Below are 14,211 nucleotides of genomic sequence, written 5' to 3' on the forward strand. Positions count from 1 at the left end.
AGTTCTCTGTGGTGTTTCTCAAGTTGAGCGCGTGCCTGAATATGACTTGTTCAGTCGGATGATGCTACATGGTGTGGCAATTATGGTACCAGCTGCCGGAAACTGGGAAAATTGTGTTAGATAATTCTAAAAGTGAAAAAGGACCCCGCCACTATTCCATTGTAGAAATGATAATCTGAAGACATGTAAAGTGGGCTGCCAATTCACTGTCACCCATCAAACTCTACCCCATGGTTTTTATAACAAGATTGAAACAATTCATCTTGTATTAGAATAATTAGTTAACTCCCTTTGAATGATCATGGAATAATCTCCACACTGTGAACATTCAAATCTTCGCTAATAATTAGTCTACGGGAAGTTTGACAGACAGGAATATTGTTTATTACGGATGTACCTTACAATGCTTGCCTTCCAAAGATATAGCCCATTGCTTAAATATTACAAGTACCATTTCCCTAGTTTCCCCAGTGTTTAACTATGTGATCTTGTATCTAGCAAATGTACACAGTCAAACTCATGTTATATTACACAGTGGGAGCAGAAACACCACTCTATCAACCATTTCTTGTCAAAATTGTACCCATGGATTTCAGCATGGACAATAGTTTACATAATGTTTCAATGTATTTTAGTCATAATGGGCTAAAATTATGAACAGTAATCTGGTCCAGCACCATTAATACAGAATTTTTTAAAAAGCATTTACCACAACGAATAAATAGCTTTAAGCAGTTCTTAGTCCACCACCTGAAAATGACCCAATTTTAAATAACAGGAAAAAATAAAATTATATAAGAACTTTGCAGAAACATTTACCTGTTGCATATTCAACCTTGAAGTGACTCTGTGTACACAGCATCATGCGATCAATTTGTCCAAGGCTAGCCCATTATTATTTGGGTAAACTATTGTAATGCATTGTACTTCCACAAGCAGCTCACCCTTCTTAAGAAAGGTTCATGTCAGGTTGCCGATGACTCAAAGGCAGGTCCAGAGGTTGTGAGAAATAAGAGAGGGGCCCAGGTCTGCAGTGGACCGACATATTAATATGGAGATAACTTTGTGATCAAATCTAAATAGGAATTCACTCCTTTGGAGCAGCAGCTTTCATAGAATCATAGAATCCATACAGTGCAAAAGGAGGCATTTTGGCCCATCAAGCCTGCACTGACAACAATCCCTCACAAGCCCTATCACCTGGCCCCATATATTTAGTCTGCGAATCCCTCTGACACTAAGGTCAATCAATCTAACCTGTACACCTTTGCACTGTGGGAAGAAACCAGAGCACCCATAGAAAACCCAAGACGACATAAGGAGAATGTGTAAACTCCGTACAGACATTCACCTGTGTCTGGAATTGAACCCAGGTCCCTCATGCTGTGAGACAGCAGTGCTAACTACTGTGCCAACGTATTGCCCAGAGTAATGAAAGCTTTAATCCCAGCTAAGTCTCACAGAAATATATTTCTGGCACATACAGACCTTGTTCTGTTCAGGGAATCCCAGTTTCCTTGATGAGTTCTAAAATAGAAATTAGGCCCCTTTGTGAGCACACACAAGGGTCCTAAATCGGTTTATGTGGCTGTCTCAGATGCCTGAGTGAAAGGTCTGATTCAATATCCACTCCAACTCCTGGCAGATACTCCTGAGGTGCAGGGCCTTTGGTCCCTAAAATTAGCTCATTTTATGAGTATCTTGCACCTGTGGAATAGGAGGACCAGGGAGACAGGTGATATGTTATTTTAAGAGCAGCTTTTATCAAGGTCACACTTTTTTGAGTCTCCCAAGAGCTTGCTGATCCCTCCCCAAGAAATTCAATCAGCAGATCCTGTTCCTGACTCTGTCTCCCAGACAGAAACAGCTGGTTTGTGCACCAGGGTGTGACCAGGAATGTTTGTTACCGGCTTGGAGAACAAAGGCTGTCAAATGAGTCACCTTGCCCGGCTCCCATAGGAGATTTCCAATATCAAATGTAAGGATTTTACAACAGTTTCAAAGCTGCTATAATACAGTCCTTTAAAAAAAACACAAGAGAAAGGAACTACACATCAGGAATCGACACCTGGTAATGTTATATTTTGCCTGTAATTACTGGACATGTTTTATTGGACTAACTTAGAATCATAAAATCCCTACAGTACAGAAGGAGGCCATTTGGCCCATCGAGTATGTACCACCACAATTCCACCCAACCCCTTTTCCCGTAACCCCGTACATTTAACCTGCTAATTCCCCTGACACTAGGGTAAATTTTAGCATGTCCAATCAACAAAACCTGCACATCTTTGGGACGTGGAAGGAAACTGGAGCACCCGAGGGAAACCCACGCAGAGACAGGGAGAATGTGCAAACTCCACATAGACAGTGACCAAGGCCGGAATTGAACCTGGGTCCCTGGCCCTGTCATTCAAACTGTGTAGTACTTTGCTTTGTAAACATCATTACATTTACCGTGTGTAAATATTTTGCCTTATATTTAATTCCTAATGATTCCTTGCATGCTAAAAAAAAACACTCAACCTGCCTAAACATTAAATAAAAGTGTAACCAAAGAAAAATACAATTTGGCTTGTAGCTTGTTGGATTTTGGCGCCTTATTTACAATCTTATTGTTGAATATCCGGCATTTGTCACTATAAAACAAAGTGGATTACAGATCAGGTTTTCTCCCTTTTGTAACTTCAGAAAAAATAAATTAGTCTCCAGAATTAGTGGTCATGAAAAGGCCTGGCAGCTGCCTAAGGCACCATTTATTCTAATCCCCAACATATTGTACTCGAGTTGCAGAATTTTGAGGTTAGAACTGGTAAAATTGGTGTGATAACTCCCACCAGGCCCATGGGGAAATCACTAGTTGATCTCTCTGTGGGGCTCGTTGAGTTCCACTGGTAACAGGTAGTGGCCCATCTAGTTACAACTCATTTCCTGAGCCTTTTAAAAGGTTGGCCCAGGACTGGGTATGCTGAATGGTAGTCCCAGGCAGGGACTAATATGTGTCCACCACGGCAATGGTTTTGCTTTGCATTCTATAATAACAGTGTCCCTTTCCAGTCAGGCTTCTTTACTCATTACAGTTGGCTTGATTTAGTCTATTTGCTCATTTTACATTGTTTCCAACAGGAATGTGGCTGAACAGCTGGTGCCTTAAAATCTTCCACTGCACAGATTCTCAGCCCATTCATCATTTTTGGAAATCTACAAAAAATATTAGGAACACAGTAAAGTCTCTGTAATAACTTTGAAGGCAACTTGTTGTTGCTTCAAATGATAAGTGATTTACTAATGATGATATTTATGTATATATAATCAGGGACAGAACTACAATACAGGTCTACTCTCTTCTCCTTCCTTCCAACTGAGGTTCTTTCCTGATCCAGGACGTATGTCCTTACTCCCAATTGATTCTGCTTCTCATGCTGCCTCTCTATAGGGTCTGGCCCAAATACATGGCCCTCAAGGACCACCCCCTTAAAGGGACCATTCTACCACGGTTCTTTCTCCCTAACCCCTGAGCCCAACTCTGAAAGAAACAAAAGGAACACCACTGAACATAGGCATACATGCCACAACAAGACATGCAGGACGTCCTCGGAAAATCCAATCACAAATGGGTTTCGAACAAGCAGCATGACTAACCAGAGACAGTGAAGGAGTTGAGAGAGTTGGTGGTAATGTAGAGTTGGGTGTTGTCGGCGTACATGTGAAATCTAATGCTTTTTTTTCTGATGTTGCTGAGGGGCAGCATGCAGATGAGAGATAGAATTAGATGAAAGATAGCTCCTGGGGGACACAAAGTAATAATTTGAGGCAGGAAGATATGAAGTGAGTATCTGGCTCTGGCTGGATAGATAGCAAGAACCAGACATGTAGCTATATAATTGAGAAGAGGCATTGGCAGAAAATTTAAGGTAGTTAACCTCACGAATGACTGCAGACATGTTTGCATTTCTCCATCTTAGGATAGGTGTTCAGTTAATGAGTAAATTTAAGGCCAAGTTGATAGATTTTTGGACACTAAGGGAATGAAAGTAGATGGACAGGAGGGTGGAGCTGATGTAAAAATTCAGCTGCCATCATGTGAAATGGTGGCACAGCTTGATGAACCATCAGTCTAATCATTGCTCTTTTTTCTTACAGTCTTATGGTTACATGAACAAATGCTTTTGTCAAGAACAGTGGGGAAAAAAGGTGAGTAGGACTTAATTTTCAAGGCAGGATCGATATATAATGGTTGAAAAACAGCTGGCAACCCCCGTTGAACATTTTCCAGATTTGAGAATCAAACATTTATCTGGACAAGGCCAGGACTTGTATCAAATTACCTCACAATTAAAATCAATCCATCATGAATCATTTTTAATTATTCAGGCGTTACAACTTTCATCACATTTTTTGCAAACTTTGTCGAACATCTTTGGACCTCTCCTTATTGCAATCCATAATTTGTCAGATGATATACTCCAAAGTTTGCCACTGTTCGTGCACCACTGAATTATTATTAGATGAAAGACGTGTTGGCCTTACAACCCTAACCGCACTGCATACCTGCTGCAGAAATTGAATTGTAGCCACCAGTCAGAGACTGTCAGTATTCTGGCTGCTCTAACACTCCATCTCTTTCATGTTTATCAGTCTGTGTTGCAGAAATTTCTATTGGTATTAGTATCTCTAAGATGGCATTAAAAGTCCAAGTTTGTTTAGTGTTCATATACTACTTTTTTGTCAGGACTGCATTAGCCTTTACCCTTCAAGATGCACAAAAACTTCATTTATTTTTGTTTGTGCATTTATTAGTTTGAAATCTTGCTGTATATTGTATTCATCGAGGGTTGGTGCATAATAATGTGTATATATATGTATAAAATATATTTACATACACTCATGTATGTACATTCATATATGCATATGCTCATATATAGATACACATGATCATATATGCTTACACATATAGACATACACTCAAATGTACATGCACATAAACACATGCATTCATAGATACATATACACATACATGCACACATATATACATTTATATATATACACATATATATACATATACACATATATCCATGCATTCATATAAACATACACATATATACATACATTTATATACACATACATTCATATATACATGCACACACATCTATATATATAACATACATCATATATCATATTCATATACACATCCATTCATACATACATACACATCCTAGTTTAATCTCTCAAAGCTTTAATGCTTACAGTCAGATGGGTAATGGCTGCTGGAGCACTAGAGAATTATTATCACCAGAAAGTGTTTTACGGCAAAAGATTAACAGCACATTAATCTTATTGCGTAGGTGAATTAAATTATCAATTTAGCCATTTATTATGCAGCTGAAACAATTAGCATAAATTATGCAGCAGACTCTGATTGCAAGGTTTTACACAGCTTCACTGTGTAAATATGCATCTGGTTAATCTCAGGTAGCGTTTCAATGATATCATAGTTCATTCCTCATTTTTAAGGTATGTCAATGACTGACAACTATCTTTGTAAACAACATATCTTCTTATCTGTTGAGACAGTACATGTGCTTGAGGCATTGATAGAGGATCTGGCAACGTAGGTGAGTCTTTACACTGCATGTTGTATATACTGCACTGCTGAGTTAATCAATTGCAAATAAATGGAGTGAAGGTGGGAAGAGACAAAGAACAAAGAACAGAATGGCACAGGAATAGGCTTTTCAGCTGTGCTGACTGAGATATCTCCTAATCTAATATTTTCTTGCCTCTGCATGGTCCATATCCCTCTATTTCTTGCCTATTCATATATCTATCCTGATGCTTCTTGAACGTTGTTATAGAATCTGCTTCCACCACGTCTCCAGCAATGTGTTCCAGGCATTCACCACCCTCTATATGAAAAACGTGCCTCTTACAGATCATTTAAATGTTCCCTCTCTCACTTCCAACCTATGCTCCCGAGTAATTGATCCTTCGACCCTGGGAAAAAGACTCTGATTATCCACTCTATCCAATCCTGACATAATCTTGTAAACCTTTATCAGGTACCTCCCCTCGTCCTCCCATGCTCCAAAGAAAAACATCCAAGTTTGTTCAACCTTTCTTCATAAACCATGTCCTCCAAACCAGGCAACATCCTGGTAAATCTCTTCCATTCTCTTTCCAATGTACCAACATCCTTCCGGTAGTTTGGTGACCAGAATTGTACACAATACTTCAAGTGCAGCATAACCAAAGTCTTATACAGCTACAACATAATTTTCCAATTCCTATATTCAATGCCCCAACCGATGAAGACTACTATGCCATAAGCCTTCTTGACCACTTTGTCCACCTGAGTTGCAACTTTCAGGTTCTGCACACCTAGATCCCTCTGAAAGCTAATTCTTCTAAAGGCTCTACCATTTACTGTAAATTTTCCTTCTGCGATCGACCTTTCAAAACACATCACCTCATGTCTGTCTGGATTAAATTCCATCTGCCATCATTCAGCCCAGGTTTCCAGCTGATTTATATCCTGCTGTGTCCCCTGACAAGCCTCCTCACTATCCGCTACTCCCTCAATTTTTGTATCATCTGCAAATTTACTGATCAGACCACCTATATTTTCTTCCAAATCATTTATATGTATTACAAACAAAAGAGACCCCAGCACTGATTCTTGTGGAGCACCACTTGTCCCAGATCTGTAGTTGGAAAAGTGCCCTTCCACTGCTACTCCCTGCTTTCTAAGTCTGTGTCAGTTTTGTATCAATTTACCAGCTCACCTCGGATCCCCATATGATATCACCTTCTGCATCAGCCTGCTGTGAGGAACCTCATTAAAGGCTTTACTAAATTCCATGTAAACAACATCTACTGCCCTGCCCTCATCAATTTCTCTTGTCACTTCCTCAAAGGACTCAATGAAATTTGTGAGACGCAACTTTCCCTTCACAAATCCATGCTCCCTATCGCTAATAAGCCTATTTTCTTCCATATCTAAGTACATCTTGTCCCTAAAGATCTTATCCAATAATTTCCCCACCACTGATGTAAAGCTCACAGGCCTATAATTTCCTGGATTGTCTCTTCTGTCCTTCTTAAACAGAGGAACAATGTTAGCTACTCTCCAACCCTCTGGTTCCTCGCCCATGGCTGAAGAGGATACAAAGATTTTGAACGAGGCCTCAGCAATTTCTTCCCTCTCCTCTCTCAATATTCTGGGATAGACCCTATATGGACCTGGGGCCTTGTCTCCCTTAATGTTTTTCAAAGCCTCCAATACTTCTTCCCTTTTTAAATGAATATGTCCTAAAATGTCAACATCCTCCTTTCTGCACTCATCATCCACCACATCCTTCTCCTTTGTGAATACTAATGCAAAATACTCATTAAAGAACTCACCCACTTTATCTGGCTCCACTCACAAATTCCCTCCGTGGTCCTTGAGTGGACCTAACCTTTCCTTAGCTACCCGCTTTCTCCATATACATGCATAAAAAGCCTTGGGATTCTCCTTGATCCTGCCTGTCAAGGACATTTCATGACCACTTTTTGCCATCCTAAGTCATTGTTTAAGCTCTCTCCTGCTATTTTTGTATTCCTCAACAGCCTTATCCATTTTCAATTTCCTGAAATTTATGTATGCCTCCTTTTTCTTTTTCATTAAGACTGTAGCCACCTTGTCCAACTGAAGGAAAAATATAGTCAACAGTTTGTCACTTCTGATTATTAGGAATTAGTTGATAGAAATTTGGGTGCATTGCATGTTGAACATGTCTGCAGACAATTTTCCATCTGTAGTCCATTGGAGTAATATTTCAAGTTGGAACATATTGTTGGAAAATGCACATTGATCTATTACTGGAAATAATACATGCATTAGAATTGGTAGAAGGCAACTCAAGCAAACAAATTAAAAACTGCAATATCAAGCTTTATTCAGTTATGATAATGGCTTTAAAAAGTTAAAGACAAACAGAAAATGTTGGAAAAACTCAACAGGTCTGGCAGCATTTGTGGAGAGAGAAATATTTTGAAACCATTTGACTCTGTATGACTTCTCTTCAGAAACTTCCTCAGTTAAAAATTAAATGTGCTCCTCACTTTACCATTTTTCCACTGATTTATTGCAAAAAAATGTATGGGAAAAAGTATTGAGAGTTTATCATGTATCTGGATTTTTTTTCATATCATTGATATGCTTTGATCTTTCAATCTTGTGATCAGCCTTCTTTTTGTGAAATCCTTTCAATGCTATTAATGAGATGTCCACAATCCACTGGTATTCTATATGTGTCTAATATATTCCTGATTTTTCTCACAAACTTGCCTGTATGTGGGATTATCTCCCTGAACTGGAAATCATTGTTCCAAAGAATGTGGTTTTTAAGTGATGGACTACTTCACCAAAATGCATAAATTAGTTCAGAAAAATATAAACTCTTCTGCCTCTACTTAGCATCTCAGCGACCGAAGTGATATTGACACTGTCATTTGCAGTGATCATCACATATTACACAGACTCACTTTCGGACTGTGGGAGGAACCCCACACAGAAACGGGGAGAACATGCATACTCTGCAGAGACAGTGACTTAAGGCTGGAAGTCGAACCCAGGCTCCTGGCACTGTGAGGCAGCAGTGCTAACCACTGTGCCACTGTACCACTTGGAAGAAGCTTTGGGTCTTGGCAAAAAATTCTGCCAGCGGAAGATTAAAAGGACTGCTGGTGTATTGTATTCACTTGTTTGCTGTATCGCTTATTCATCTCACAACAATGAAGGCATGATTATACTAATAAATCCAAACAGTTTATTTACAGAACTTTAAAACATCTCAGAAATTTTAACTCATGTGGGCCAGGATTTTCTCCACTATTGGCGAAGTCTGAGAATCAGCCAGGCGAGAAAAGCAGTGTTGAGCCAACTGATAGCATGAGCTGCTACCGGGGAGGTTCCAAGGGATTGGAGAATAGCCGATGTTTAAGAAGAGTAGCAAGACTAATCCAGGTAATTACAGGCCGGTGAGCCTTACATCAGTGGTAGGGAAACGATTCTTCGAGATAGGATTTATTCCCACTTGAAAATAAGTGTGTGTATTAGTGAGAGGCAACGTGGTTTTGTGAAGGGAAAGTCGTTTCTCATGAACTTAATCAAGTTTTTCGAGGAAGTGATGAAGATGATTTATGAGGGTAGGGCAGTGGATATTGTCTACATGGATTTCAGTAAGGCCTTTGACAAGGTTCCTCATGGCAGACTGGTGCAGTTGATGTCACATGTGATCAGAGGTGAGCTGGCAAGGTGGATACAAAACTGGCTCGGTCAAAGAAGAAAGAGGGTAGCAGTGGGAGGGTGCATTTCTGAATGGAGGGCTGTGACGAGTGGTGTTCCTCAGGGCTCAGTGCTGAGACCTTTGCTGTTTGTAATATGTATAAATGGCTTGGAGGAAAATGTAACTGGGTTGATTAGTAAGTTTGCGGACGAAACAAAGGTTGGTGGATTTGCGGATAGCGATGAGGACCATCAGGGGATACAGCAGGATATAGATCAGTTGGAGACGTGGAAGGAGAGATGGCAGATGGAGTTTAATCTGGACAAATGTGAGGTAATGCATTTTAGAAGATCTAATACAGATCGGAAATATACAATAAATGGCAGAACCCTGAAGAGTATTGGTAGGCAAAGGGATCTAGGTGTACAGGTACACAGGCCACTGAAAGTGGCAATGCAGGTGGAGAAGGTAGCCAAGAAAGCATACGGTATGCTTACCTTCATTGGCCAGGTTATTAAGTTTAAAAATTGACAAGTCACGTTGCAGCTTTATATATCTCAGTTAGGCTGCACTTGGAGTATAGTGTTCAATTCTGGCCGCCACAATACCAGAAGGATGTAGACGCTTTGGAGAGGGTACAGACATGATTTACCAGGGTGTTGCCTGGTATAGAGGGCATTTGCTATGAGGAGAGGTTGGAGAAACTTGATTTGTTCTCACTGGAGCGATGGAGGTTGAAGGGAGATGATAGAAGTCTACAAGATTATGAGATGCACGGACAGAATGGATAGCCAGAAGCTTTTTCCCAGGGTGGAAGAATCAATTACGAGGGGCATAAGTTTAAGGTACGAGAGGCAAGGTTTAAAGGAGGTGTATGAGGCAGATTTTTTACACAGCGTGTAGTGGGTGCCTGGAACTCGTTGCCGGGGAGGTAGTGGCTTTTAAGGGGTGCCTTGACAAGTACATGAATACAATGGGAATAGAGGGATATGATCCCCGGTAGTGGAGGGGATTTTAGTTAAGTCAGGCAGTATGGTCGGTGCAGGCTTGGAGGGTTGAAGGACCTCTTCCTGTGCTATAACTTCCTTGTTCTTTGTACGCTAAATACTGTGGGATCTTGTGCAAAAAGAAGACAGACTTGGGTACTAAGTCACGTCACTTTGGGCGGTCTCTGATTCGTCCAGCAATCACCTCAGTACTTCAATGATCCAGGCACCACATTTAAAGGACACACGAGCACATAGAAAGCATGCCAGGAAACATCCTTCACCCAGGTGCAGTCCCTGAAAACCCCCAACATCCCTACCATCACACTGGCATTGACTTGGCACCCCTGCTCTACACCCCCATCTCTGAGCTCTCCTTGGAGTACAGCTCACCAAGTGCACACCTTCTGAGACCAACCGTGCATTATGCCAGGCTGATGTCATGCCGCCATGGATGCTTATGGGCCTAATAATGATATGTTAATGTATTCCAATAAAGTTCTCAATGTTGAATGGTGGGAATCGTGGCCTTGCACTTTCAGGGGAGTAGACTATTATTTATTGATTCTACATTGACTTGAAATATAACTTTGGCCTTGTCATGATATTTTCCACTCTTGCTGTCAAACCCATCCAAGCAAAATAGGAGCACAAAATTTCAGCTGTAGTCTCTGCAGGAAGCCCCAGATCCTTTCCAGAACATTTCCCTTGTTGTGTCTTAACTTACGCACACAACCCTCAGTTTTAAGCAATTAAACAGTGTCCAAGGATCAGTTGCCAGACTAGCATAATCAATCACAGATGAAACGAACCATTGGACACTAAATATATTCTCCATTTTGACTAAAGACTTTGTTTTGAATGACATCAGACCAGTTAATAAACATAAATATGTAAAGTAATTTCTTAATGTTTGCCTTGCCTGTTTTCTCCAATCACAGAAATAGTCTTTGGGATACAAAGGTTTCTTCAACCTGTGGTTGCGTGAGATCACCTGGATGAGATAGACGATCAAGATCATTCGTAGGAAAAGAAAATATATCTTCATAATCGCTAGCATTGATGTATCCTGGTCTGCTCACTATCTAGCATCTCACATTCGACTTGGTTTGTCATTCAATAGATAAGCATTGCCATTGATCTGTTTTCGAACCGATAGAGAAGGTGGAATTCGATGGCCGTGACTTGGGTATTTGATTCAGGCTCAATCTCCAATCTCAAATTGTGGTAGATTTGTTAACGTATGCTTCCGTTTTACCTTGTTGCTTTCACTTGCTTTTACTCTGAATTTCTTGTTAACTAGTACTGACTGCTTCAGAATGGTCAGTGGCATGCAAAAGTTACAACTGATTCCATGTTCAGCTGGTGTCTTTGTACTTTGAACTAGGCCCACTTCTGACAAAAGATTGTTACATTCTGAGGGCTGGTAAAGATTTTTTTTTCCACTTGTGTGCTCTGACATACATCTTTCATCCATCATTTTTACTGAATACTTTGTCATGGTAGAAATGCCGGTCGGATGTTCATTTAATGTACACTTGTAGTGTTCCATTTCTGGCAAATTTCTGATCACAATATGAGCAAATCTCATCCATCTTGCCAATGTGTCTCTTTCTATGACTCCTAAATATAGAAAAAGTCACAAAGATTTTATCACATAGATCACATTTGAAAGTTTGTTCATTGTTGTGTATCAATAAATGCCTCTGCAGGGAGAGACAATCCTCAAACTGCAAAGGTCTCTCTTCCTGAACATTGTCTCCAAGACAACTTTAATATGATGGTGGGTTGTTGTAAAATGCTACACAGATCGCCTGAAGTTGCCTGAATACTGAGTCTAAAAGGTTGGAGGCTCACGTTTCCTTCAGTGTCACTTATACAGTTGGAAATGATCTCTCTCAGAATCATGTCTTGCATAGATGTCAACCCCACCCTGCCTCAATGGCACTCACTCATTTGAAGATAGTGTGTTGCCTTTGACTCATGGGAGTGTCTTCTCGTGGCATGTACCTGCTCATACTCCCTTCGCTGGTCCTTCAATGTCATCATTACACTCCTGATGCTGATGGGAGGCTGATGCTGATGATCCTTCTCATTCCCTCTTTCTTAATAGCGCACCTTCCAGCAAAGTGAAGCATAATCTTACTAGCTTGCCGCATTGGCTGATCAGCATGGCGAGCCAGGAGGATAGCACGAGGGGCCAAAAATCCGATTTGCGCCTTGCGCAAATTAACACGTACTCATTCAGTTCGACACGGCTGCTTCCACCTTCCCAGATGGCCTGGCCAGCGAGACATCATGCCAGCAAGGATCAGTACTGCTCTGCAGTCGTGGGGATGAAGTGCCATGCCGGGAGGATTGGAAGACCATTGGAGCCCTCGAATGGTCGGGGGCATGGCTGAGCAGTGCCCACTGGGGCAGGGGGAGAACTCTGCAAGGTGTGGAGCTATGCGAAGAGGGGGTCGGGCAGGGGAGGCAGGTGTGTTGACGTGGGGTCATTGAGACAGTTGTGTTGGGGAGGGGGCATGTTGGGGCTCTGCCAGGGGACTCATTGGGAGGGTCCTAATGCCCGATGCCGGTGACCTTTGTTAGTGTGGGAGTTAACAATGCTGCAAATGATGGGGGTGGGGTGGGGGGGGAGGTGGGGTCTGAAGTCCATGGAATGTTGGGAGGTGATCTTCCAGTTCACTAGGAGATTGAGACACCCTGCGCAATGTCATCTGAGTGCTCTGAAGTCAGCTTCACAATGTACTTAGACTCTGCTGCCACGCCCCGCCACAGCCAGCTGTCGAAGAAATTGACAGAGTTCCAGAAGATTCCAGGGCCGAGCTTGCCCTGAAGACTGATATGGAGGTGTCTCGTTTTCATGTTGTTATGACACTGAGAAACCTTTTGGGAAAGTTCCGCATGTAGACTATTTCTATGCCTTCTGTTGCTGCAGACTGCCCTGATATCACATCTCCCTCACTAAAGCCCCACTTCCCAATGAATCTCTCACAAATCTCTAGACCCTAGACTCCCTAACCCACAGACCACAATCAGTAAGGATTGTCCTCAATACCAGTGCCCACAAGGTTGTGTTCTCAGCCCCCTACTGTACTTGTTATACACCTATGATTGTGTGGCCAAATTCCCCTCCAGCTCGATTTTCAAGTTTTCTGATGACACCACCGTAGTGAGTCGCATCTCAAACAATGATGAAACAGAATGAGATAGAAAATCTGGTGAAACGGTGCGACGACAATAACCTCTCCCACAATATCAGTAAAATGAAGGAGATAGTCATCGACTTCGGGAAGCACAGTGGAGAATATGCCCTTGTCTACATCATAAAGAAGAAATGATCAACAGCTTCATGTTTCTAGTGTCCAGATCATCAACAATATGTCCTGGTCCCTCCACGCTGATGCTATAATTAAAAAAGCCCACCAACACCGCTATTTTCTCAGGAGGCTAAGGAAATTCAGTATGTCTGCTACGATTCTCACCAATTTTTACAGGTGCACCATAGAAAGCATCCTGTCCAGATGTATCACAGATTTAGTATGGCTCCTGCTTTGACCAAGTCCATGACAAACTACAAAGGGTTATGAACATAGCCCAATCCGTTATGCAAACCAGCCACCCATCTACTGACTCTGTCCACACTTCCTGCTGCCTCGGGAAAGCAGCCAGCACAATCAAGGACCCCAGGCACCCTGGACATAGTCTCTTCCACTTTCTTCCATTGGGAAAAAGGTACAAAACTCTGAGATCACATACCAGCCGACTCAAGAACAGCTTCTTCCCAGCTGCCATCAGACGTTTGAACGAGCTTAATACATGTTAAGCCGATCTTTCCCTATACCCTAGCTGTGACTGTAACTCTACATTCTGCACTCCTTTCCTTCTCCCTTATGCACTCGATGAACGGTATGCTTTGTCTGTACAGCGCGCAAGAAACAATACTTTTCACT

The sequence above is a fragment of the Carcharhinus amblyrhynchos genome, chromosome 10, assembly GCF_965287045.1.
Source record: "Carcharhinus amblyrhynchos chromosome 10, sCarAmb.v2.hapA, whole genome shotgun sequence".
NCBI lineage: Eukaryota > Metazoa > Chordata > Chondrichthyes > Carcharhiniformes > Carcharhinidae > Carcharhinus > Carcharhinus amblyrhynchos.